This window comes from Tachypleus tridentatus, chromosome 13 (genome assembly GCF_004210375.1).
Source record: "Tachypleus tridentatus isolate NWPU-2018 chromosome 13, ASM421037v1, whole genome shotgun sequence".
Lineage (NCBI taxonomy): Eukaryota > Metazoa > Arthropoda > Merostomata > Xiphosura > Limulidae > Tachypleus > Tachypleus tridentatus.
Window position 1 is genome coordinate 82189778 of NC_134837.1, and position 26695 is coordinate 82216472.

Genomic DNA, 26695 nt, shown 5'->3' on the forward strand with positions numbered 1-26695 from the left:
GAGAAATTAAAACAAAAAACACGATCGGTATCACACCGAAACACCAAAAAATTCCCAAACCTAGAGGCCTCGGGTCTCGAATCTTTTAAACACTTAACGACACCACTGTCACTAGATGGAATTTTACTATTTTTGTGGGTTGAGTGTTTTTTATTCTATGTTAATGTTCTATTATTTTGTTCAAAAGGTGACGTTAACACAGGCTATGTAAGCGTCTCGAAACTTAAATACGTTTGAATTTTTAGACATCCAAATCGTTTGGAGTTTCTCTATGTTATCTTTCACTGATAACTGACATTTTAAGTCATTTTTGTGAATAATTATCAATCTCTAACATAATGTGATTTTTAGTTTAAAAAGTCTATTCTATTAAATACGGTGACAAAATTCTGCATAGTACACTATTTCAGCAAGAAGAAGAATAATGAGATAAAAAGTTCAACCATAGCTGGTATTGTTTTAAGTGACAGAGCTGTTTGTGACAAGAATTTATCTTGAGTAGTTAACTAACTTAACCATGTAATTCATTGCCTGTTTCGTGTTGTATGGTAAACTGTACAATATTTCCACCGGTTTAAGTATTCATTAAACTGTCTCACATTTTCTCTCTTTTATTTGAAAATACGATAAGAATATCATTGTCGCAGTGTAAATAACTGTTAGTTCATATCTTAGAACTATAAATAATTTGTGGTTATTTTGATACATTGAAACAATTTTCAAGAAGGTGAAGTAGATATAGAAATGTTATAAAATCTTAGTGGCCTTTTAGCATAAACGAAGGTTGCATAACACAATCACTGTTTAATAACGCTTATACTGGTTGACCCTGTTTTTGTGGCATCAGGAATACGCAAAAAATACTGTTTGTTACGTGTTATAATATCTCTTGAATGGGTATCCAAATTATAATGCCACGCATGTTGAGATATTACAATTTCAAAGAAACGGTAACTGGAATTTGAATTTAGAAGTTAATTGAATGTCAATATGTATTAGATTTATGACATTTGCCAACAAGATAGATACCCACAGCTTTTGTTTCTCAACACAAATATATTTTAGTATACAAACAACAATACTATTTATAATAATGGTTATTTCAGATAATAGTTTATATACAAAAGTTTCACAAACTTACAGGTAATACTGAGTTTCCTATCTGGTCTGGAACTTAGTAATTTGTCGACAGTTCACGAGGCGCAAGTTAATTTTATGTTGATACACAGACACACTGCTCTTAACGAGAATGCTAGCCTGCTTTGTTTTTCACAAGTGAGTTTTTTCCCGACGAACATATCTAATGTTAATTCACTGAAGCTGTTATGTTCGAAGTCTATGAATGATTTTGTTCAAATATTTGTAGTTTTATATTAATAAGCATCTTCCACAAATATAGCTTCCGGGACTTATAGTATACTGACTGCAGCGACCCAACATAATTAAACTGTCTCTTGGCTTGTCGATTTATAAGATTTTAAGGTGAAGTTGTAGAAAGTTCGGCTGGCAAAAGTATTCGAAAATAAGCTAGTGCTTTCGTAAAATATTTATTATTGATTCTTAGGGTCGAGAATCATTCACAAATTGAGAGAACAGGTGGGACTTGCGCAATACACATTTAACGATACAAGTTGTATACATATCTAAATATATATTAAACTGAAACAACCGTAGATATTAAAATAATATTAAATCCATTACATGTTTCATTCAGTATGGGTTATATATTTCTCGTTGTTCTTGAATACAGGTAGAAGGAATGACTAATGAAGCATATAATATAAGGATTGTGGATAAATCATTATGAGTTTAGTCTAACTTAACTATGATATTAATCTCTCTACTGAGTTCTGTCTTTGTCTTACGTAGATATGCTTTTCTCCAGTTCCAAAAGCCACAGAGCGTAACACTGAACCCAAAGATTCTACTGAACAATAATAAGATAAGATCCTATATACATATTATTTAATTATTTTGTACTCGTTTGTTTCTATTTTCGTTACGATTATGTCCATATTATTTTCTACGTAACATTTCTTAATCTTTCTGTATTGCAGGCACTTAATAATCATCATAAAGTGTAGTGAAGAACATAGTGTAGCAAAATTAGATGAAGTGTGTGGGTTGTTTTGCTTCATTTTTGAGATATTTTTCATTCTCTGGTGTGGTTGGCTACAACAACCCTAGATGGCAGAACTAAAGGCACATTTACTGAAAGGTTGTTTTAACACAAAACCTATACATTCTGTTAAATGTAGAGAAATGAGCATCGGATTGTAATGTTGCAAGTCCATACACCTGCCACTGACCCACCAGAGGGGGGAGGGAGGCTACAAGAAAGAAAATCATAGCTATTCTTTGTTTGGAATTAAGAACAAAGCTACATGTTGGACTATCTACGTTGAGCCCATTGTGAGTGTCGAACCTCTATTCGTAGTAATATAAACCTACAAGTTCAGTGCTGAGCCACGACTAAAAGAAAAAAAATAAGTGACTTAAGCATAAGTTAATATCATAGTTAAGTGAATTCACAAGTAAACCACCTATTACGAAAAGCAATAAAAAGTCTTATAAATAGAACAATTTTCACTCTACTTTCGAATGGAACGGATTATTGCTTTAGTTCTCGAATTAATGAGATTATTCAGTGATCATAACTTCTGGATAATATTTAAATTAAAATATTAATGAATAAAGTGACTGATTAAAACGTTTAGAATAAAAGTGAGCTCGCTAAGTGTGATGTACTTATAACACTCGGTTCTTCATACAGTCAGGATTGTATCACTTGAAGGTATTACACTGTAAATGTTATAACGTCAAACCCATTGATAATATCTTTGTGCTGTCTATAAACACACCAACACACACATTGAACAATGGGGTGATTATAAAGAAGCTTTGATTAATTTGTACCCAGCGGTGTTAGATAATATCAAATTGGTTAATGAACTCTTTATTATGAAGTACCATGCCAATGAAGGAGATTCAGTTGAAACATTTGTTTGGAAAACTGTGAAAATTTATATATTACAAAACCCTGAAACTACAGAAACATAAATTGTGAAGTCTATGGAGTTACAACTGTACATATCTTGATAATAATGCTTGGAACGCCACTGTGTTATATTTATCACTGATGTGGTTGACTTTACTTGACAATAGAAGCATCGATGGAGTGAACTTTTAATCGTGAACTGGTTAAAACTGAGTAACAGTTGATGCTACACTTGTAATCAAATAGAGATCTTATCTGTGATTTGTCCCAAGAAAGTAAATATGTTACCTGGAAACAAAGAAACGAAGGATTGTGATTGGAATACAAGAGTAGGAATTAAAAAAATGAGTTTTTGAGTCCCGTAGAAGTAAAACCTTTCATTAACTATTTAACAGTAACTGAAATGGATCTACAATGTCTAACCCCAAAAATTAATTATGTGAAAGTTGTAGATCGTATAGATATTGTTTCGGATTATTCACTAATAAATAACAATGTATATATATATAGAAATAAATTAGTACCAAATAGCACAGAGTACCAATGTTTTACTATCGTCAGATATTTTATTGTATCTTGTAGAATTAGATTTCATTCAGCAATACGAAGTAACCCTTAAGATATTCGCGAATGTTCTTAAATTAAATGTGTCATGTTTTAGGCATCGCTTTGTGTCTGAAAAGATACTGACTGAACAAGTACAATGATCACACTTAAAAAGTAAAAATTGTGAACAGTTAAACTTAACGCAACTTGTATTAAATATGCTAATATTTGTCGGAACAGAATATTCTAACCACGATAGAAAAAACATTGTTTAGTAAATTGTATCGTTATTCTCACACAAAATTATATGTGTTACATGATCAAGTGGATGAAATGCTTCACGATGAGTTACTTGAACCCTTTCACTTCTTCTTGGGCTTATCCAGACATTTTTGGTTAAAAGGAAGATTAATGGTTTTAAGTTCTATTTTGACTGCAGGATATTAAATCAATGTCTCCATCGTCTAACGGATTTACTGATATATATTTAAGTTAATATCTATTTTGTTTCAGTTGAAAATGTATTTAAAAATACATGTAATTTATACTATTAGATGTCTAATGCAAAAGTCTTGTCTATTTTCTAAATTTGTAGAAGATATTCGAGTGTAAGAATCAACAATATATGTTTTAGAAAAGCACTCGCGTGTCTTCGAATATTGTTACCAACTGTACTTTCGCACGCCTTACCCTAAACTACGCACAAAGAGACATAATAATATTGTTGTTTTACTACAGTTTGTATACTTTCAACCAAGAAAGCTATAGTTGTGATTAACGCTTCTTAATCGAGAACGTGCAGATACTTTGCCAGGAACGTATATAAATTTCAAAGATTATAATATTCAGTAAATTAACTTCGAACGTTAGTATTTTTACAAGGACATTACGTATTTTCGTCTGTGAAAAACTAAGGTGTAAGCAGCGAGAGATATAATTTCTGGCTTTTCAAATTGTAACATGTAATATAATAAATCGGAGATTCATCCGAAAGATATTATGGTACAAAACAATTGCTTTATGTAAGTGATATTTTTAAAGATTTGTCAGGAACAACGTGTTATATTAGTGTTATTCAGTGGATGTTGACAAATACTTGTTATAAAAATAGTTTTATGTCCATGCTCCATCATTATAAGTCTTGAAACTCTCAGGCGCTTCTGCTAAAGCCTTATCATAATCATATTTTGGTGTTTTTTCACCCACATTTGAACAACAGTTGAAAAACTTTGAAATTATTTTCTGAAAATTCCATCTAGTTAGTTTGACTGTAATAGTTTCTAAAAACACATTTCTATGTATGTACTCATTCGTACCTTGTTTTTGTACTTTTTGGCGTTGTCATTCCGTATACGGTATTTAATTTTCCTTTATTTGTTCACCTCTTTCTGTAAACAGTTTCTTTGAAATGGTTAATAAGTGAACATTTGTTTTATTTTTATGATTCAATAATAGTATATTATTATTTTCTCATTGTACTTGTAGAATGACCTCAGATATGGCTATCATACCATAATATTAGCTACAATAAATTAGTACTTTATTAATCTTATTTTTTGCAGTTTAATGTTAAGGAACGTACAATAAGGAAAGGACGTATAAAAATTGTATAGGTGTATCATTCTAAGCATTACAGAGTAATAGATTGAATGTCACAGAAAGTTGTTTCTTGGTCCTTCCCTGCATACGAAGCACTACTATGTTTAATGTGGTATATGTTCTTCAAATTGTTTGCAATATTTAACTGGAGTACGTAAAAATGTGTACAGGTGATATACGTGTGTAGTCGTACATACATATATGAACAATATGAAAAGTTATTCACGAATCTTGCATAAACCAAATGGTGCACTTACACAATAAATAAGTATTAACCTCACGTTTACAGGAGAATTAAACTGTGCATGTCACGACATTTTGCAGCATTATATTAAAAGTTCAGAGTAAAGTATTTTATTAGTAATATATGTCAATGAACTTACTCTCAAAAATATATTGTAGTTCAAGTTTTTAAAATTATTTACAGTATAATTCCTAAATTTCAAAAGAAATTATATAAATAAATTTACAATCACAACGTGTTAGCGTGACTTCATGAACTGCACTCCTGATTGTCCATTCTATTTTTTTTATCTTTTAGTATTTTCATATTGTCCAACTACTGTACTTACAGAATCGTACTACAGATGTTTACCAACTACATTGTTAATTATGAACCTTCGATACTTTTCCTCCATCAGAATATAACTTTGTTCTTGTCAATTTGGGTTTATGAGTGTACCTCATAACCTTACTTTCAAAACTTCTTAAACAAACAAAGTTAGGAGAAAACACGGTGTAATTGTATATAATCCAAAAAATTTGGAACATTTCATTTCTGGTTCTACAGTGTTCCACATAAAACATTTGGTTGGTATGCCGTCAGAAAAATGTTTCATAAACTTGTTGACTTAAAGCTTCTCCTTTCTGAAATATTAACTAAACTTTTTGCAAACTGTTGTTTATCATAAGAATTGGATCTTTCGAATACATTTAAATTCATTAAACATTAGTAGTAAGGGCTGCTGTTGTGTAAACCTCAGGCGATATATCAGAGGGTTAGAGATGATGACGTGGAACCCGAAGACGCGTTTCCAAGGCGTCATAAGATTGGGGCTAATAGAATTTAAATTCACCATGGGAGAAACATTTATAAAAAAAATTTCAACAAATCAACTGTAATACACTGTCGCTTTTAGGCCAAGCATGGCCAGGCGGTTAAGGCACTCAACTCGTTATCCCATGGTCGCGGGTTCAAATCCTCGTCACACTAAACATGCTCGACATTTCAGCCGTAGGGGCGTTATAATGTGACGGTTAATCCCATTATTCATTGGTAAAAGAGTAGTCCAAGAGGTGGGTGGTGATGACTAGTCTAGTCTTCCCTCTAGTCTTACACTGTTAAATTAGGGAGAACTAGTGCAGATAAACCTCGTGTAGCTTTGGACAAACAATCACCGATAGATTGTTCACAAACATATTTTAGTTTATAAATTACTAATTTATGTATGTCCAGCTTAGTATTTTATGACAAATTAAATTTATGTAGAAACTATATCTGTGAAGAATTTTAACAGGTTGTTTTTTTCAATATTAAGTATAATGTATAATCATATATAACGACAACGTATTATAATTTACTTGTTCAACTTTTGTTTTCATAAAATTATCTTCCACATTAAACTGTAAATTCTGTCACCTCTTCCTTCCATGACATCGCAGCAAAACCCCCACCAGAGGAGTGACATGAAACACTTGTCTTAACTCCGGTCACTTTTCTTCCTCTATTATCTTTATTACGTCCAATAATAGTTATGTTTATTTCTTTATGATACAATATATTTTTATCCTTCAATTCTTCTTTAGTATCATATAAATTACTTTACAGTATCTGTAGTTAACTTAGTTTGTTTTCAGTCATACGCTTATAACTTCATTATCAGCCTTTCTTTGTCACCAAATTAGTACAGACTTAAAAAGTTTGTTTTGTTTGTTTTAAATTTCGGACAAAGCTACTCGAGGGCTATCTGCGCTGGTACCTACTTTTGCAGCGTAGAACTAGAAGAAAGGCAACTAGTCATAACCACCCACCGCCAACTCTTGATCTACTCTTTCAGCAACGAATTGTGGGATTGACCATCATTTATAACTCCTTCACGGCTGAAATGGCGAGCGTGTTTGGTGAAACGGGAATTCGAACCTGCGACCCTTAGATTATGAGTTGAATGTCTTAACCACTTGGCCATGTCGGGCCAGATTTAAAAACAGGAAAGCAATAACTTCTCAAAATTAGAAAATTTTCAACTACCTAAACTGAATGTTATGGTAAAATCTATCTCAATTCTTAAGTCAAATTAGCAGTTCAGCTTAATTGAAATCACTGCTTGATAATGTACCTTATTAACTTCACTTTGATTATTCCTAGCTGTGTACTACATGCAAAAGTGAATCACATACCAGGAAACCATGACACAACTAATCAAACGTTCCTGTGCTGTTGGAGTATTTATTGAATTTTCACATTTACTTCTCATCACTTGAAGTGTTTTTTCTCTCACTTTTTTCAACAAGTACTGTTTACCTACTCTCCTACTGTCAATTCATTGTCACTCGTTTTTTTCCGCTACTCTGAAGGAGTGCGATCTCCTACTGTTAGTTCAGTTTCGCTACTTTATAAAGCTCTACCTCTTCTCGCTGCCCCCAATGGCTCAGCGGTATGTCTGCGGACTTACAATGCTAAAACCCGGGTTTCGATACCCGTGGTGGGCAGAGCACAGATAACCCATTGTGTAGCTTTGTGCTTAATTTAAAACAACAACAATTTTCCCGCTAGTAGTTCTCTCACCGTCATTGTAGTTTCGTTAACCAATTTAGACGCGTCACATTTTGAACTGTTAATTTGGTGTTAGAACACTACTGTTAATCAGATTTCTGTTTACTTTTCTTTTTACAAGTTTTCTACTTTTCAGAAGTAAAACTATAACTAATATATAAATTAAAACATAAAATACAGACTTACTCCTTATTTTATTCTATGAAGCAATGCTTCGTGGAAAATAATTAAAAGTACGTCTCCTCGCATCCAGTTAAAACAGAACTGACCTTCTTCTTCAGTAAGATAACAAACAAGCCGTTAGCAAAAGTAGCCTAGAAAAATAAGGCACTTCGGCTATGGTATTATCAAAATAAAACAACCACATGCAAAGAAAAACAACACTGCAGTTGCTCACTAACGGGATCAGAATTTAAATGATTTAGACAGGAAGGAAAAGGAAATGTAACGCCTTCTTTACCCACGTCCAAAATACATGAAATAACGTATTCCAAAATTAAACGATAACTACTGAGCGTTGTAACTAAATTGTTTGTGTGTCACTTGGCATTGCTCCTATGTTATATTTACATCTTATACATGTTATTGAACATGTGGCGCAAAAGAAATTATAGCTACTTATAAAAGTAACAATCTTCCTACATCAAGCTTTCTGCACATAAAGCTTCGCATTTGTCTTCCATACGTGACCGTTTGGTAAATATAAGTACAAACGACATTTCTTTGCCTCTTTCCTTGCACAAGTAAACAGAGACACAAAACTATCATACAAGTATAATATCTGTAGGTGTAATAGCCCCCCTCCCCAGTGGCACAGCGATATATCTGCGAACTTGACATGCTAGAAACCAGGTTTCGATATCGCTGGTAGGCAGAGCACTGTTATTGTATTCTTTAGTTTTGTACTTACCTTCAAGCAAATGAAATAGATATATCTGTCAAGTTAGGTTTACAAGTGAACAATGGGTGCGGTAAACGTAAAGTTCTGCAGTTTTGGGCTTTTCTTTGTGGTTAAACGCTAAGTTACACAGTGAATTTATATGTGTTCTGCACACCACAGGCAGAGACACCGACTTTTAACATTAGAATTCCTAAGACCTACCGCCACGCTGCCATTTCTACATCATACTTAATTGTTGCACTACGACTATTTTGTTTTATTTCTGTAAATGAACTGAATATTTTTTATTCTTTTTTTATCGAATAATTAATACAAACCAATATAATCAGTATAAAATATCACAGCTGGCCTAGTTACGTAACGTTGTGAGAAAGAATTTCTTAACCTTTATCAGAACACCTTAAAATATTTGCACCTTTCAGTACACCTGGAGTCCATACTGGTCCCGCATATGGTTAATGATCATAACTTTGAAGCTAGGATTTACATGTTGAAAAATTAGCATAATAGCTTCTCATAGCATTGTACAGATAAACTGTATGAAAGACTGAGTATACAATATGTGATATATTAATACAAAATATGAAATTTATTTATATCAATATTCTCATATTTAGACAAAAATTTCAATAAAATATTGAATGAAGAAACAGACTGCTTGAATATGTGAGAAAAAACACCAAATTGTAAGAAAATATTACAGCTATAGTGCTGTCTAATTTATTCAAGTTCAAAGTCCATTTGCCCGCACTTAAAATAACGACCTAATTTTAATCTTTAATCCTTTGTCGCTTTACGAAATGAATTTTTTGTCACACATTTAAAACACAAGATATTCGCTTTACATCTAACATTGATCATCAACACACACCTTCAGTATAAGTTGTAAGAACCTCATATTTTCTTGATTTATGGAGACGTAATATTGGTTCAAAATCACAATCACAGTTTCATTTCGTACCACTACACACTTAATTCTACGTATCTGGATGATATACACACGATCACAAGTTTTGTGACATGTTGTTAAAACAAAGAAACAACTAAATATCGTGGCAGGTATTGCGATTTAACACTCTGCACCTCAGGAGGAGATGCGAAGCAATCGACGGTGCTCAGAAGAGTCCTTTTTTTCGTCCTACTGACGAAGTTAAATTTGATGCGGGGCTAGTGACAAAAAGCTAAACCGAAGAAATTTTACGTTTACGTGATTGTGCTGTAGGCCAGTGACAAAGGTCTGTTGGTGGTCTACGAGAGGTCAACTATTCACTAAAACAAAACAATAGCAAGAGGGTAAGGATATGTAAATCCTAATACCCGACAATTTAGCTGTGGGAGGAAAACGGGAGTAACCCGAGAAAAACCCACTTTCACTAACCAGATGTCGAATAATATATCTGGTTAGTGACTGAGCTGTAAACAAAAAAGATAGTGAGACATAATAAGCATTACTAAATTGAGTTGGAAGACATTAGAAAATTGGTTTGAGTCAATTAAAGGGTGAAATGTGTATTTGCCAAGAGGAGGGGGTGGTTGATAAATTGGTTAACTGGGCTGTAAGCGGATTACGGTTTACTGCTTTTTTATAAAATTTATTGGATAGTTAAAGTTAAAGTAAACTTGTTTTTAAAGGTGGTATGTTATATATTTTTTCTAGGTAACAGTGAGGAGTGTAGCATGGCAAACGGAAGGTAGTCCTGATTTCCGTGTATTGTAATATGTGTATTTTCTCATTTAAAGAGTCGGGCATGTAAGGGAATAGCATGCTGCCACAACCGACCAGGGAGCTAATGTATAATTGGTATATGTACATAATGGTGTGAGGGGTACAACTTTTGTTCATACTGCTGATCCTTCGAAGGAAGGAAATGCGATGATTAATACGTGATGCAAATATGTTAATATGGGTTGACCAGTTTAGTTTAGAATTAAAATGAACACCTGGAAATTTAACAGATTTGGAGAAGAGGATCACAACATCATGAATTTTGATTTGCTCCTTGGGCGTCATTAAAGCATAAAAATGCATTTTGTTTTAACATATTCCACAAAATAAGATCATAAATACAATGAAAGAATCTTACACTATACTGGTAATCTCACGTATATAAATTTATCGTGTCTTTAATTACATCATTGGTTAGCCCCTAATTAGATCAAAATTAGATTTAACAATAACTCTGCATAAAAAAATATGATCAGCAGTCTCAAACGGCCATATGCTTATAACACTCGAGTCCCACGATTCGGGCCGGAGTTTTGAATCCGCGTCCCACCAACTATCGTTATGACTTGGTGGCTTCCCTCTAGGCTTTCATCGTTTGGTGTGAGCGATATTTAAACCACACCATTAAAGATATGTGTTGTCACTATAAGTGTCAATGACGCTTCTCCGTCATACTTTCAAGGGATACGTATAAGTTAAGTCTTAACATCAACATGGCATGTGTGGAGAGAAATGAACTAGTGAAATGTTATCATATCAAAGGGTGCAAAAATAAAGAGAGAGGATCCTAAGATATGACGTTTTATACATGGAAAAGTTAACTGTAATTACATGTGATAGTTCATAAAAAGCTTCACCCAATTATCACAAGCATAAAAAGACAAGAACTATTTAGCATTTCAAAATATAAATGCGCAATACCAACAGTAGTAAAATACAACATGCAACTTTATTTATTTTCAACGGTGAAAAAAAATTACTTCATGACTAAACTGTTCACATCATACCAGTTATGCATGTTTTGTTTAGATAAACACAGAATTGTCGAATCTTTATGAGTAAAATATTTAACAACAGAACATATCTATATTATGACATTTTATATAGTTCTATTATTACCAACTTGTTTCTTTTTCACACTACAAAAAACAACAACAAACGAATCTACACGTTATACTATTTTAAACTAACAGAGAGTTTACCAGTGGTAACACTCAAAAATGTATTAAATTAGGTTTAACATGACTTTCAAATACGAATATGTAATATTTTCATACTTCTGCGATTTTACTAGAGTTTGCTTTGAACCAGATGAAAAGTGTGTCGTCTTTTACATAATTGAGCTTCTTCAGAGTTTCGTGGGAAATAAATATCGGAAAACTATAGCCTAAACTGTCTGGTTCTTTACCTGGCCTCTGAAAGTTTTTCCAGGAAGGATCTGGCATAAAACTTTCAAAAATGTGACAGGCGTTTTTTGGAGAGGCGGCAACTGATCATGAAGTGTAAAAGAAACAGTGTGTGAAAAGGGCCAAGAAAGGAGGGAATCATAATCTCTTGGCAAAATCTTTATATACACAGACAAGTGACTACCTTCTCTTGCTCCGTTGCCGTTCAGGAAAAGAGTTGCCATCAGTTTGTAACCATACTGGCTAATGTAGAACGGGGAACTACTTAACTCGTAGCTTTTTCTGGATTTGGCTTCTGACATCTTCTGGGTGTAATCACTAATCACCCACAGCAGAATTTCAGATGTATTAAGTGTAAGGTTCTGAAAAGCATTTCGAAGTGAAGTGATCTGGTGTTGTTGCTTCAAGACTAAATCACTTATCAGGTCGAGGTGAACGTTGGTACTTGACTCCATGTGTAACTACAGAGCAAAATGTGAACCCTAACGTGAGAGAAAAAAAACACGTCACTTTCATTCTTTTGTTAATACTAATTCAACATAGACCAGTTAGTCACCCGCTGAGGCAGAGGTAAGGCTATGGTTTTAAAACGCTAAATTCAGGGCACAGCAAATAGCCTGATGTGGCTTTGTTATAAGAGAAAAATACACTTGATGAGTTTTTTTTTTAAAAAAACACCAACATACTTTAGATCCACTTGAATAGGAACATATCTCTGAAAACATAGTTTAATAACAAAACATCCTGCTTCACAAAATCATTGTTGGTTTTGATAACCTTCTGGACGCTCTTGTTGCAATACCTCGTGACAAAACGTTACCTAATATAATTAACGTATACTTACGTTGTCAGTTATAACCACATATTCGTTATCGTTCTAACCATCCATCTTTTATATTAGTTTATTAATTAAAGTGGGGTTATTTCTGATGTTATGTAGAACATGTATTCTGCACATTTAAACTTCATAAAAGTTATTTTGGTTTTGATAACAAATTTTCCATAAATCAGTTTCGCAGATTTCGAATATAATCTTATTTTTTATATCACACGAGAATTTTTTTACAAATCGGAAAGGAAAATAAAACACTTACTCAGATCAAATTTAATACAAAATAGAACAAAATGTGTTTGGGTCATTTGCACAACGGGACGATGTGGTAGCGACGAATAAATAATATTGAAAAGAAAAAAAATAATGTCAAAGTGCACGCACAAAAACATACTATTCACAAATCACACGTCGTGAGGCCTTTTAATAGTTTATATACTAGAGGTGTGTTCCTCGTGGGTTTATTTGTTTTTTAATTTAACTCAAAGCTACACGAGATCTGTCTGTGCTTGCCGTTCCTAATTTAGCAGTGTAAGAAAAGAGGTGTGTTTGTGTTTTTCGTATAGCAAAGCCACAAAGGGCCATCTTCTCAGCCAACCGATGGGAATCGAACCCCTGATTTTAGCGTTGTAAATCCGGAGATATACCGCTGTACTAGCGAGGGGCAAGAAAAGAGGAAAAGCAGTTAGTCATTACCACTCACCGCAATCTCTGGTACAACTCTATCTACCAACAAATAGTGGGATTGACCGTGCCATTATATCACCCTCACGGCTGAATGGCCAAGCATGTTTGGTGTGATAAGGATTAAACTCCCGACCCTCAGAATAGCAGAAGCGTACTATCCACCTGGATATGCCGGTACTTTTCTTGAGGGTTCTAGAACATTCTAGGAGTATGCAAAACAATAATAATAACAACATCTTACAAATTTAATTATTTGTGACAGTATATTAAACGCCAAAATTTTATGTTGATAATCTGTAATAAAAGTTCAATTCAGACGATTCAAAAAGATCAGATGTTACAAAAAATATTGTAACTATAAGTAATAAAAATCAACACACACACATATGAACTAAAATACAACAATAAAAGTTTCTACTTTTTTGTAATGAGTTTATAAAAAAGTACCGAAAAGTTATTATTTCGTAATATTTGTTTTTTGTTTTTATTCATTTCGCGCAAAACTACACGAGAACTATCTGCGCTAGCCATTCCTAATTTAGCAGTGTACGACAAGAAGGAAAGCAGCTATTCATCACCACCCACCAACTACTCTTGGGCAACTCTTTTTACCAACGAATAGTAGGATTGACTGTCACATTATAACTACTTCATAATGCTGCGATTTAATTAGAATCTACTTTAACAATGTTAGATATTACCGAAACCTTTTAGCAAATGTGGTAAACGATGGTTCTTAGTTTTAAATTTAGAAAGACAATTTAAATAAACTACAAAAGTGAACAAACTAACAGTGCATCAAAAATTGTGTAAAATCAAGGTCAAATACATATAAAAGCTCAATTATCTTTTTAGAAATATGGTCGTCAATATTCGCTATTAAAAATAATACTTTCAGTCTTGATTTAATTTCAAACTGGAATATATGAAATAATAATATAATTTACTGTGTACCAAATCAAAAACAGAGGCCTGTAACTCCAGATGTATATATTTTGACTTCGTTTACTGCTTTTCAGGAATGTCTAAATTACCTGAAAGTTGGGCAGTTGTTTCTCCTGGAGTTAGAAATAATTCGTTTGTTTCAATACATGTTCAATTTCTTCAATTAGTTCATTTACGACTTTCAAAAGAATGCTCCAATAAACCTCACCTTGAACTTGCAACCCATATCTCTGAAAACACAATAAAGTGCTACAAATGGACTTCCATATCTTCTCTGTGGAGGGACCTTCGGTGATTCACAGTGGTTAGGACATGGCACTGGACACCTGGGACATTTGGTTGTGTGGTTCTGTAAATATAAATATCTCAATGACACAAACATATCTCAGTATCTACCGTTTGTATCGTTACCAATGGTGTAATTATTATAAATCTTTCTTCCAAAACTCGTTGCAGTTTCACAATATTACGAAAAGCTGTCCGGTTATAAAGCTGCTTAACACGTTGAGCAACAAAAAACTTTATTTGTCCGTGAGATACTTTCTCAGAAAAAAAGTTAAATAATATTAAGTTCCTATCACAGTTAGTTGTGTACTTAAAGAGAAACTAAAGATCAACTAAACCCTAACTGTAAAACTTTGTAAGAAATAGTTTCTTTATGGGTATTTAAACCATTAGTATAGTTAAGTAACTACTAATAAAGATTAAAATTCATTATTTTTCAATTGAGTACCATCGCTTTATTTGTAATTAAGCATCTATTTGTGCTCTGCCCACTACGAATATAGAAACCCGGTTCTGGTGTTGCATGTCTGCTGATATGTCGTTGTGCCACTGGGGATGGGGTGTTATTGTTATTTTTGAATTTCGCGCAAAGCTACACGAGGGCTATCTTTCCCAGCCGTCCTTAATTTAGCAGTGTAAGACTAGAGGGAACACAGATAGTCATCACCACCCACCGCGAAAGGGCTAGCGTATATGATGTAACGGTGATTCGAACCCGCAACCCTGAGATTGCGACATGAGCGACCTAACTGTTTGGCCATGCCAGGTCACTAGGTGGCAGTGCCATCGTTGTTAACAATATTTTCGGCCTCCGACAGTCAATCTTTCCACTTCCTAAATTTAATTAGTTAGTCAACAAACAGCTTTCTTACTCGTTCTTTATAATACTATATAATACTTCAATCCAAAATCAGAGATTGTTGAGATGTAAAAACACATTGTCGACCAAATACTACTTTTACCTAGAATCGGAGTTTATTGAGACGTAAAAAACACACTGTCAGCTACACAGTACTCCCATATAGAATGAGAAATTATTGATATGTAAAAACAGTTGCCAGCTGTACAATTCTCTAGTTGAAATTAATATGTAATTCGAAAAATAAGGAAATAGTTGTCAAACGTGGAAAGCCTTTCTAACTAAAACTGCTATTTTTTGTACAAAACACGATTTTTATATCAATTTATTATGAACACTTTAGTATATCCTTTATTAATGAAATACCTCGAAAGTAAAATGGATACGTGTTTGTCTGTTAATACAAAATACATCTTAATTTAAGCTTTTTCTTTAAAAAATAAAACCATAATTTTCGGGCACATATGTTAATACAATATATTACTCAGACAGTGACCACATCCATACACTGTTCAGAAGGTTGAATTTTGAAATGTTTTATCAATTAAAACAATGAAATATTTGTTACCAATTAGTGAAACAATTTTTTTACAACATGTGAAAACATGTTCATGTTATACAGTTTTTAATTTTAAATATTTAAAAGTGCAACTTTTTTATATAACAGAAATGTTTCTCAATTTAATATATTCCAGCGGCATCATTGAGTGTAAAATGTTCCCGTATCTAATCATTTGAAAAATATTTTACTTAGGCAATTTTCATTTAACCATTAATGTCTGCGATGTCACTGTTTGCCCGCCCGCGATCCCTACTACTACAAATTCTGACACTACTCCGTTTCTTTCACAGAACAAAATTACCATTATCTTCTTAAGGGATTCAATCATTAACCGCTACCGTATGAAATACTTTAATTAGAAATTTAACAATAAGATTTATATTAGTTATTCTTTACAGTCGATTTCTCTTAAAATTTAGAATTTAAATAATAAATTTGCAAGTTCAAAATTAAGTAAATGAAAGTTAATTGTGTGGTGTAAAACGTGACGCGACAGCTAATAGGGTTGTTTTAGGCCTACGTAAGTAGGTTCGAAACTTTCATCTATAAACAACTTTATGGATCGACATAAATAATGCAGAACTACAAAGTACCATGTTATTTTAATAACATTAACATAGACAAAAAAATGACAAGTTTAGTAAATGTTCTAGACCACAAGGATTTTTTTAAATCTAACCTGTAATGTATCATAAACAAACTTATTCTGGCAATATCGACACGCCACCAGCCTCTTGGCGCATTCATTCAATTGGTGAGTAGTAACAAATCTTCGCAGAATCTTTAGTCCACATTTATTCTCACAAAATACTAGCTCATACTGGCAGCTACTCATGTGGCCCTAAAAGATCGGTTATCAACAAATATGTTTTATTAACGAGTTGCTGTCACGTTTCTTGTAATCACAGATAATTTCTGATGTACTTGTTACGATCTTACGGTTACTAAAGGTTAAAACAAAACATTCATAAAATGCTGTTTATATTAAAAGCAAACCAGAGGTGTCCAATTACCTCATCACTTAATATAAAATAGGTAGTCTGTAAATTATATTTCCTGTTTAGGTGGTCTGGGCTCAAATGTTTATATGTTATGTTAGAAAAATGGAACAAACTTTCAACTTGGAAATAGATTATGCCTAATTATTTTGTATTACACTAGTATTTTCATTTGCAATACGGTTTGGTAATTAATTTGTTATTTTTTTTACTTACATAAACATTAGTTTTTGCTGTATTATGTATTCCGTTCTGTTACCAGGCTCCAGAGGCGTCGCTAAGTGCTTAAAAGATTCGGAGCTCCGTTAAATGAGTTTTCATCAGTTACTAGACGTTGTTATGAAGAATTATTTAAAATTTACTGGTGTCACATTTTGGTGTTATAGAACTTCTTGGCTTATAAGTTTTATGCATACGTTACAGTATATCCTGACTGAATCACATACATTGAAAAGGAAACTTTAATTTTAGTCTTGATTTAGATTTGACTTGAATACATTTTAGTCCTAACTAAATGATAATTTTATTATCATTCGGTTATTTGTATTAATTGTGTCATATGTTGTAATGATTTTTGAAATTGTATAATTCTTTGAAAATGTATTGTATTTAACGTATACTTACTTATCCATATGTATATTTATATAGCATCTGATTTTAAAATTTTCTTAGACCAATTTTAATTCTCTAAGATTTACTGTTCTACATTTATTTCAGTATAGCTATTTAAAGCATATGAAGTATATTGCTAAACGCGTATTGCGCAAGTTCAGTCTCTTGTTTATATATTTAGAAGATTCTGGAGAGCAGCAATCAATAATATGTGGTTTACGAAAACGTTAGCGTGTTTCGAACATTGTTCAACCTTCGAGAAACTCTTATGATTTGTGCAAAAGCAGCTAGCCGAGAGACAGTAATAGAAAATTATTTTTGGTCAGCTACAATTAGAGTACCATAGGCCTCTGAAGCTATAATTGTGACTAATGGCTATTAATCGGAAAACTATAGAATTTTGACCAACAATGTTTACAGATTTCGAACAAACCATTTAACTTCAATGAATTAACTTCAAACGTTAGTATTTTTACAAGTACCTTGAATATTTCCTTCGGTTAAAAGACAGCGGTGTGAGGCCAATCAAGCTAGCTTGCTTAAGGAAGGTGTCACAATATCAACTCAAAATTAATTTGCTTGTCGTGAACCGAGATCATCAATAAAATATTCAGTTCTATACCAGTTATAAGACTCAGTATTGTTTGTAAGTTTGTAAAGCTCTTGTAAATAAACCATCATTTATAACTGTTACTAATAACCCTCACTATAAACTGTACTGTGTTTTTGTTTATATATTAAAACATATTTGTGTTAAAAAAGAAAACTGTGTGCATAAATATTGTTAACAAATATCATAAATTTGATACATATTAACATTTACTAACTTCTGAATTAAAATTAAATTTCCGGTTATTTGAAATCGTAATACGTAACGTACGTAACATAATAAATCGGAGACTTGTCCTTAACACAAATGGTTATATACAACAGTGTAACCTTAAACACCATATGTTTAGTTATCTGATAAAAAAATATCATTTAGTATTTTGCTAATTGTGATCTCTATCTTTAACAATATTGTGCACTTGAAAATTCAGAGCGTGTAACATTTCTAAGCCAACTGAAATAATGAGTGGATATAAAACAAACTATCTACTTATATCAAAAGTAAAAGCCAGTTTGGTAATGAGTAAGCATCAGAATGAGTAACGTCGAGGGTTTAGGAAGCTAAAAATCTGGTTTCGATGTTTGCGTGGGCAAAGCCCTAGATACCCCATTTTGAAGCTTTAAAATTAACAAAAAAAACGTTAAAATGTATTAAGCATTCTCAGTGATTTAACACGTTCAAGAGCTTCAAAATGGCTCAATAAGCTATATAATATGTCCACCAAGAGGAATCGAATCCCAGATTTTAGTGTTGTAAATTCGAAGTCTTTTCGCTGTCCCATCAAGCGACGAACTTTAAAAATAAAAAAAAAAACAGTCAGCACAACGAACAATTCGATTCCATGAAAGACACATCTCTTTACTTAAACATTTCAAACTTGTACATGAAAGAAACAATATCAGAGAAAACACGAGTTGGAAAAGTTATTAACATATAACAGGATGTCCGGAAGTCGTTGATAAACTACTTTCTTCTGAATATGTGACTTGATAACAACTTCCGGATGCCCGGATACGCATCACAATAACAAACATAAATACAATGGAACTAGTAATAATTACAACACATCATTTTATAACTAAGTATAGTGTTTCAAACAGTCGACTAATGAGAGCATAATATGTATGATTTACATAATTGGAAAGTTAACGAAAAATATAGAACACGTAAGCATGAAATAGCAATATGTAATTTTTTTTAACAATAATGAGTATCAGATGAAGAATTTGTGAATTTAATAAAATATTAAACGTTAGCATAGTGTTCTAAAACCATGTAATATGCATAGATATAGTAACAAAAAAAGAGAATCGTCAAATGCCGCGGCTGAAACTAGATATCAAAGCGCCAAAGAGATAGAAGTTTGTAAGTTAAATTGTGTACTTGAAGAAAAAAAAAACTCATAACTATTCTATAAGCCACTATGCCACGTCTAAAAACAAAAATATATTACAACATAAAACTTTAAACCACCTGTACCAATTTTTTTTATATTAACATAACACTACTAGCAGTACGTTTTCATTGTGTCACACAACTATAGAATTTCCAACAATCATACAGTTATGTAGAAAGTTGAACCGCTCCAACAGAAAAACTGAATCATAACGATTTAAAAATAATTTTTACTAACCCCATATATAGACGACAAAACAGCGTAGATTGGCCAAAGATTCCATTCAATACAAGTAGTCAGCTACACCTTTACCCCCTCTCCCCATAAAGTTCGACAGGTTTACGATTTTCTCTCAAAATAAAACTAATTGTAAACAAAGAGAACACTTCTGAAATAAATTTGATGTAGGTAGATAAAGAAACGATAACATAAGGCAGGGGGTCTCCAACGCCCACATCGCAACTGTGAAAATATTTTAGGTTGCGATTCAACTATCTCTACCCACACGTACAAATTGATAGCATATTACTGTACTTGTTTTAAACTGTCCTTTATCGCAATTCTTATGGCCTCATAACCCTCCTTTTGAGTCGAGACTCCAGTTTAAAGCCCACCAGTAACACAGTGGAATATCTACGGACTTTCATCACTATAAACCGAGTTTCGCTGAACTGTGAAGCTTTGCGTTTATTACAAACAATCTAATCAGAGAAACACCGAGATAAAAAAATTTAAAAAGGGCCACAAACGACAGATAATCTATTTGATACGATTAGTGATGGCACAAAGTGTAACAATATTTTGTATTTTATTGTAATAAAAGTGACAGAACTCTGCCGTGTAATAGTTTTATACATAAGGTAGTTGGACTTCTTAAAACCTACTTTACGAAAAACTGTTCGTGTATGTTAATCATGGTATGCGAAAAGTTTCCGATTGATAATCAAATTAAAGAAATAAAATAAAGTAATTTTGTATAAAATAAATACAAATCTACACAATGAGTTATATACCCAGTGTCCTTCGCTGTTATCGAAATTAAATATATAGGCTTATAGGGTTATAGGCTAACAAAACTAGATTACCTAAGAAAAATATCTGCCTCTTTAACGGTGATCCTACGTTTCTGATATAAAGACTGAAAATAGGCTTTGTTTGCGATAATGAAAGATTGTTGTGGTGTCCGTTTACAGAAAGTGCTTTAGTAGCTGGTGGATAATAGCTCGTTTTATGAGATATCTTTGTGACTTAAAAATGCTAAAGGTGTTGTAATCAGAAATGGCTTAAAGCTTAACAACGATATTTCGCAAGAAATGACAAAAAAAATGATTTTATAAGATGGGTTGTTTCAGCATAAACATTTTCTGAACTGACTGACTAAACATTTCTTATAAACTGTCAACAGAACAACTTACTCTTGGTTCTTTATCTACAGTTCAAATGAAGGTATAATATTTAACTTGGATAATTAATCCTCCGTGTCTACACTCTTCATATTGTTATCGTGGTAAAAAAAGTCGAATATCATGTATCTACTTCAGTCAAAACTTACAAAGTTCTTGAAAACAGTAAAAGTTCAATTTACCTACATCAGTCAGTTGTTAGGTCCTAGAAAATACGAGATTTACTTCGAATATACACATTAAGAAGTAGCCGTAGAATGTGCTGTACAGGAATATACTGCTTCTGACTTTATTTCATTATTTCTTACACTTGGGGTACTATCTACTCATTTTGTGATTGACGTTAGTACTTGTGACACAATAATATGTATGTGGAGTTAAAAAATAGAAGGATTTATTGTAGCTGGTAAGAGATTTTTAAGCTTCTGCGTTACTTATAGAACTACATCATATCTCTGTCTCGCTTTCAGCTTTCAGTTATATTTGTTTCAACTACACTATTTGTGTTTGTTGCTAATTGCCTAATATTTGCTGATAAACCTACACGCGAATATAATCCTAGTGATGATGAAACGCTTAGACTTACGTAGCATTGAAGTCCTTTATTTCTGGATAAGATGTTTTGAAAAACTAATGTAACTACTTCAACCTTGTTCGTGAACAAAATAAAATTGAACTTTAATTAATTGGTGAAAGTCACCTGTTTATGACGTTTTGACATCTATTGACCAATCATTTAAAACATTTTTACACGTTTCTTGATAAATAGTTGAAAATATGTTAACATGCATTTTGACCAATCAGTTGGAATGTTTTCGCAAAGCTCTTAACCAATTATTTGAAATGTTTTAACACTCACTGTAACTATTCTATTAAAATATTTTTGTTTGCCTCTTGGCCAGTCATCTCAAAAGTTGTTGTTAAGCTATTATTCATTTGGAACATTTTTTGCAAACTTCCTAAATTTTTTAACATAACATCTCGAAAATGTTTTGATGTGAAATTCCTAGGTTTTTTCAACGATTTCTTTTTTACCTCATATTTAAAGTAAAAAAATAAAGTCGCTAAGTCAAGAAGTGAATTATTTTTCTCACCAGGCCTTATCTGTAATATTCTAAGTTCGACCATCCACTTACAACCCTTCTAATGGTGTATACAGTAAATAAACGAACCCATCACCGAATCCTCTGTGTTTGGATCTGGGTACAACTGAAATGTAAATTAATATAACATTTTAACTCTAATTCACTGTTAGCTGCAGAAAACAACAACCAAAAAACATAGTCACATCTGAAGAAAAAGACTGCGTAGTATTCTTGTGCCAAATTGTTTGTTTGTTTTTTGTTGTTGTTTGAGAGACGAAGGGTATTCTGGTTTAGAGTCGAAAAAGAAAACTTGAAGGTGTTAAAGTTTTATTGTGACCTACAGTGACCTATTTTAATTAAAGTTTCTAAACGAGTCTCGCAGCCCGAGATAATGAGCTGAAAAAATATGATACAGAGTTTAAAGTAATAAATAATAAGATTACATGGGCTTAAAATTAAAGTTTGATCTTATGTAGGAAATATACACAACTGTCATTAATTTAAAATTTGAAGTCCACTAGTTACAGAGATACGACTGAACAAAGTCGAAAATTTTTTCAAGAAGGCACAACTATATAAACAAAGTTGACAAACGACGTGATATTAAATTAGTTATACTAATATAGAAGAACGAGTTAAGAATAACCTCTATAGTTAGCTGCAGTCAGAAAGAAAGTTTGTTATAACATTATTCATCATTAGCGAAAGTTTGCTACTGTCTTTCCAGTACACACAAATCACTGATCTCCAAAACTTAAGATATACTGAAAAGTCAAGATTAAAATAGAACACAACCAAGTGGCTCGCGTAGCCAGTTCAAATTGCATTTCATGGTTCACACGCTGATTATACAACGTATGGTATAGGTTTGGAAACACCCAAAATATGAACTAGTCAAAGTGACGACTTTTGAATAGTAAATCAGGTAGTCAAGCGGTGTCAAAAAAGTCTCTCCAAGTAGACGCTAAAATCGATGACTACCTAATATGACTATTAAATATTAGTCATTTTTACTATTGTGTAGTCGGGAAATAGTCAGGTGATGGTGGCAGGGATACCTGGCAGGTAATAACTTTGATTGCAATATGATAATCGTCATGAATTTCGTTAGGTAGTCATTCTGACCAATGCTGACTACCTGACAATTGTCTCATTGCATACCTGCAAACCACTACAGAGTAGTCATGACATAGTCAGTGTGATCTTCTTTGTCCAAGGAGCGGTTGTCATTATGACTATCCATTAACAGTGGACTGTTGTCATTATGATTATCCAACGATTATGGAAGATAAGTCATGTTGACCCGGTCAGGACCACCTCTGCAATGTCACTGTTAAGCAAAGAGACCATTTTCAGTCAGTTGGGGTCAACAGAACCATCACTGAGCAGTCGACCCCGCTGCCATCTGATGATTCAACCTAAGTCCCAGTAACCTGCCACCATCTTGAAAAATATATAATGCATTATAGCAGCACCATTTTTATTCCAAACTGAACAGAAGTGTACATCAATATTCATGTACCAAAATAAAATTCAAAATGCAGCAACAATTTGAAAATAAACAACTGAACTTTGCACTTGTTTTATTTCAAATTCACCCTGGATCAAATATACATGACAAGCTACTATTACCAGATCTAATATAACCTTATGGCTTTGAACATTTTTCTCCTCCTTTACCTTTGGACGTTTTGATAGATTTCCCGATGCTATGTTTTTTGACATTCAAGATATCAAGCAATTGAAGAACACATCTGTCTGCATCTTTTTCAGATTTGGTAATTTTCCTGGATTCATCATTGAGCTTCAGAATAACTCTTTCAACAATGTTGAAAGTTTTCTCGAGTTTTGTTAAAAATGCAAAGTTGAAGATATAAAACTCCCTACATACATAGTGAATGCTTCCACAAAATCTTCAGTGGCATAAATATCAAAGCCATCAACATATAGTTTGAATTCCTGATCACAAAACTGAGAAATTGAACCACATTGAATTTATATACCACTCTCAGCAGGTTCCCTAACTTCAGTACCCACCATGATACTTTCACTTTCTTTTAGAAGGAAAGGGATACCAAGAATGGCAATAGTAGATGTAACATCAGGCATATGTGAGGATTGTTTCATAAGAAATGCTAGCAATGGATTATTTTCTGGCGATATGTTTCTGTCCTGCACGTGAAAATTTACTGAGTCCTTTTATTAAGAGAGAAAGTTGGACACTCCTTTTCCTGCATCATTTCCTAGCCGCATAAATTCATTCAATAGCTGTACTGGTGTTGCCACAAGGAAAGGATAATGCTCTAGAAGTTCATTGACAGGAGTGTTGTCAATGACCAGTTTCCTACTATATGCAGAGTTTTGTCCATAAGCAAGTCCACTTTACAAAGATCACCCTTTTTTCTGCACTGCAGACGAGTTTTCATCCATTCCTTGCGTTTTTCGGTGGAAGTGTCATCCTCCCCAACTGGCTTTTCACACAAGTATTGCTTTAATCCGTATAGCCTCTGTTCTAAGATGTGGTTTGGAGATGGGGTTTCATCTGTTGAGTTTTCGTCTTTTTCTTTCTTTGTTGGACTATAGGCAATGATGAATCCTTCCGCTTTCCATTATTCTGGAATTTCTGACGAAGCCTCATCCTCCACATCTCCTGCAATTAGAATTGACAGAATTAATTCTATTGAGAATGAATAACAAAACTGCCCTGGTATAACTATACTTATTTTAAACAATATTTCTTTTAGACCACTTTTGGCATTTTTCAGGTTTAATCTGAGAAATTCAAAGGTCATACACATACTGATTAATAAATCAGTTGTACGAGTTCATCTTGACAATGTATTCTCTTTAGCGTCAAATTAGTTGAGTTTCATCAGTTGAGTCATGTTATATCGTATACAAACAAAACAAATATTTCAAAGTATAAAAATAGTATTTTCCACTGCCCCTCCTTGGTAGATATATGTACTTGTGTGTATTTTAAAAAATATAACTTCCCACAAAATTTTCACTTGTTTCTTCACTAATATTATGCAACACAAACGGGCGCGGCATGGCCAAGTGTGTGACTCGTAATCTGAGGGTCGCGGGTTTGCATTTCCTTTGCGCCAAACATGCTCGCCCTTTCGGCCCTGGGGGCGTTATATTGTGACGGTTAATCCCACTGTTCGTTGGTAAAAGAGTAGCCCAAGTGTAGCGATGACTAGCTGTCTTCCTTTTAGTCTTACACTGCTATATTAGGGACGGCTAGCGCAGAAAGCCCTCGAGTAGCTTTGCGCGAAATTCAAAACAACCAAACAAAGCAACACAAAAAAAATTACATTTAATTTATTTTGTGACTGATGAACATATTTCTTGCAGAATACATATACACCCTTACAAGTGGTGATATGGTCATTCCTGCTATGCACTTTAGGACGAATTTTATTGGGCTCATAAAGTGAAATGTATAGATAAAAGAATATATTTTTGATGAAAATATATTTTACAACAAACATAACATAATGCACATGTGGATAGCACTTACACGGACACCTTGTGGTGTTAGATTTGGGGCATCTGACAGCTGAGGGTAGCGCTTAAATATTTCATCCACTTCTTGGTCATACTGCCTTGAAGTACGATATCTGGAAAATAGAGATTGAGCAGGCTATCAAGTACAGATGAAGACATGTGAGGGGACATTATTACACGCTTGTAATCAGAAATGGTACACATGGTATTTGCTGCACAGTACTTAAAAGGTATAGTTGGAATCCTCAGTGTAGACAGCATCCAGTAAATGGAAGCAACTTTCTTTCCCAACAGGCTTCACTTGCGACAATAGCAAAGCAGTAGATCGAGTCAGACTTGACAAATTTTCCAGCTTAAAGGGTACTGGACGAGACTTGGATGCTAAGATGCTGACAAATAAAATATCAAATAGTTCAAAATATTTACAAATTTGGGGTTGACTGATTACAATGAAATACTAAATAAGGCCTAATTGTCTCAAGTGAAAAATGAAATCATTTCTTCAACAGATTGAAAGATCTGTTTGACATTCATTAGGACATATCCTACCATGATAATATGGACTGAATTTGTTCAGTACTGGGACCGAGTGAAGATTCTGGTCAAAAATAAATTTTTAACGGGTCTAAATGTGTAATAAAAAATTAACAACAGTAATTGTGCTGTGTTAAAGAATGTATTTTGAACCATTTCACTTCTTTGTTTCGGAATAAAGTTTCTGCAGAGTGATTTCCAATGACTACATAAATGATTATAATCATTCAAATTTAAATGGATTGCGCATTCTTAGAAACAGCTTATCACAACAGCTATCTCTCCGTCAAAGGCCCCAGAAACCAGAGAAACGTACAACTTTGCTCGTGGTTTGGAATGCCAGACCATTGAACATCCATCCAGTTCTGCCAGTCTTCTATGTACACTTGAGCTGACAAGTTGGGCAACAATTCCAGATCATCCAC

At 33.2% G+C, this 26695-nt stretch overlaps 1 pseudogene; it reads right to left on the reverse strand.

Moving 5' to 3' along the window:
* Positions 1-11814: 11814 nt before the first annotated feature.
* The window catches only part of LOC143236204 (TNF receptor-associated factor 4-like), a 59116-nt pseudogene continuing 44235 nt past the window's right edge, over positions 11815-26695 (reverse strand).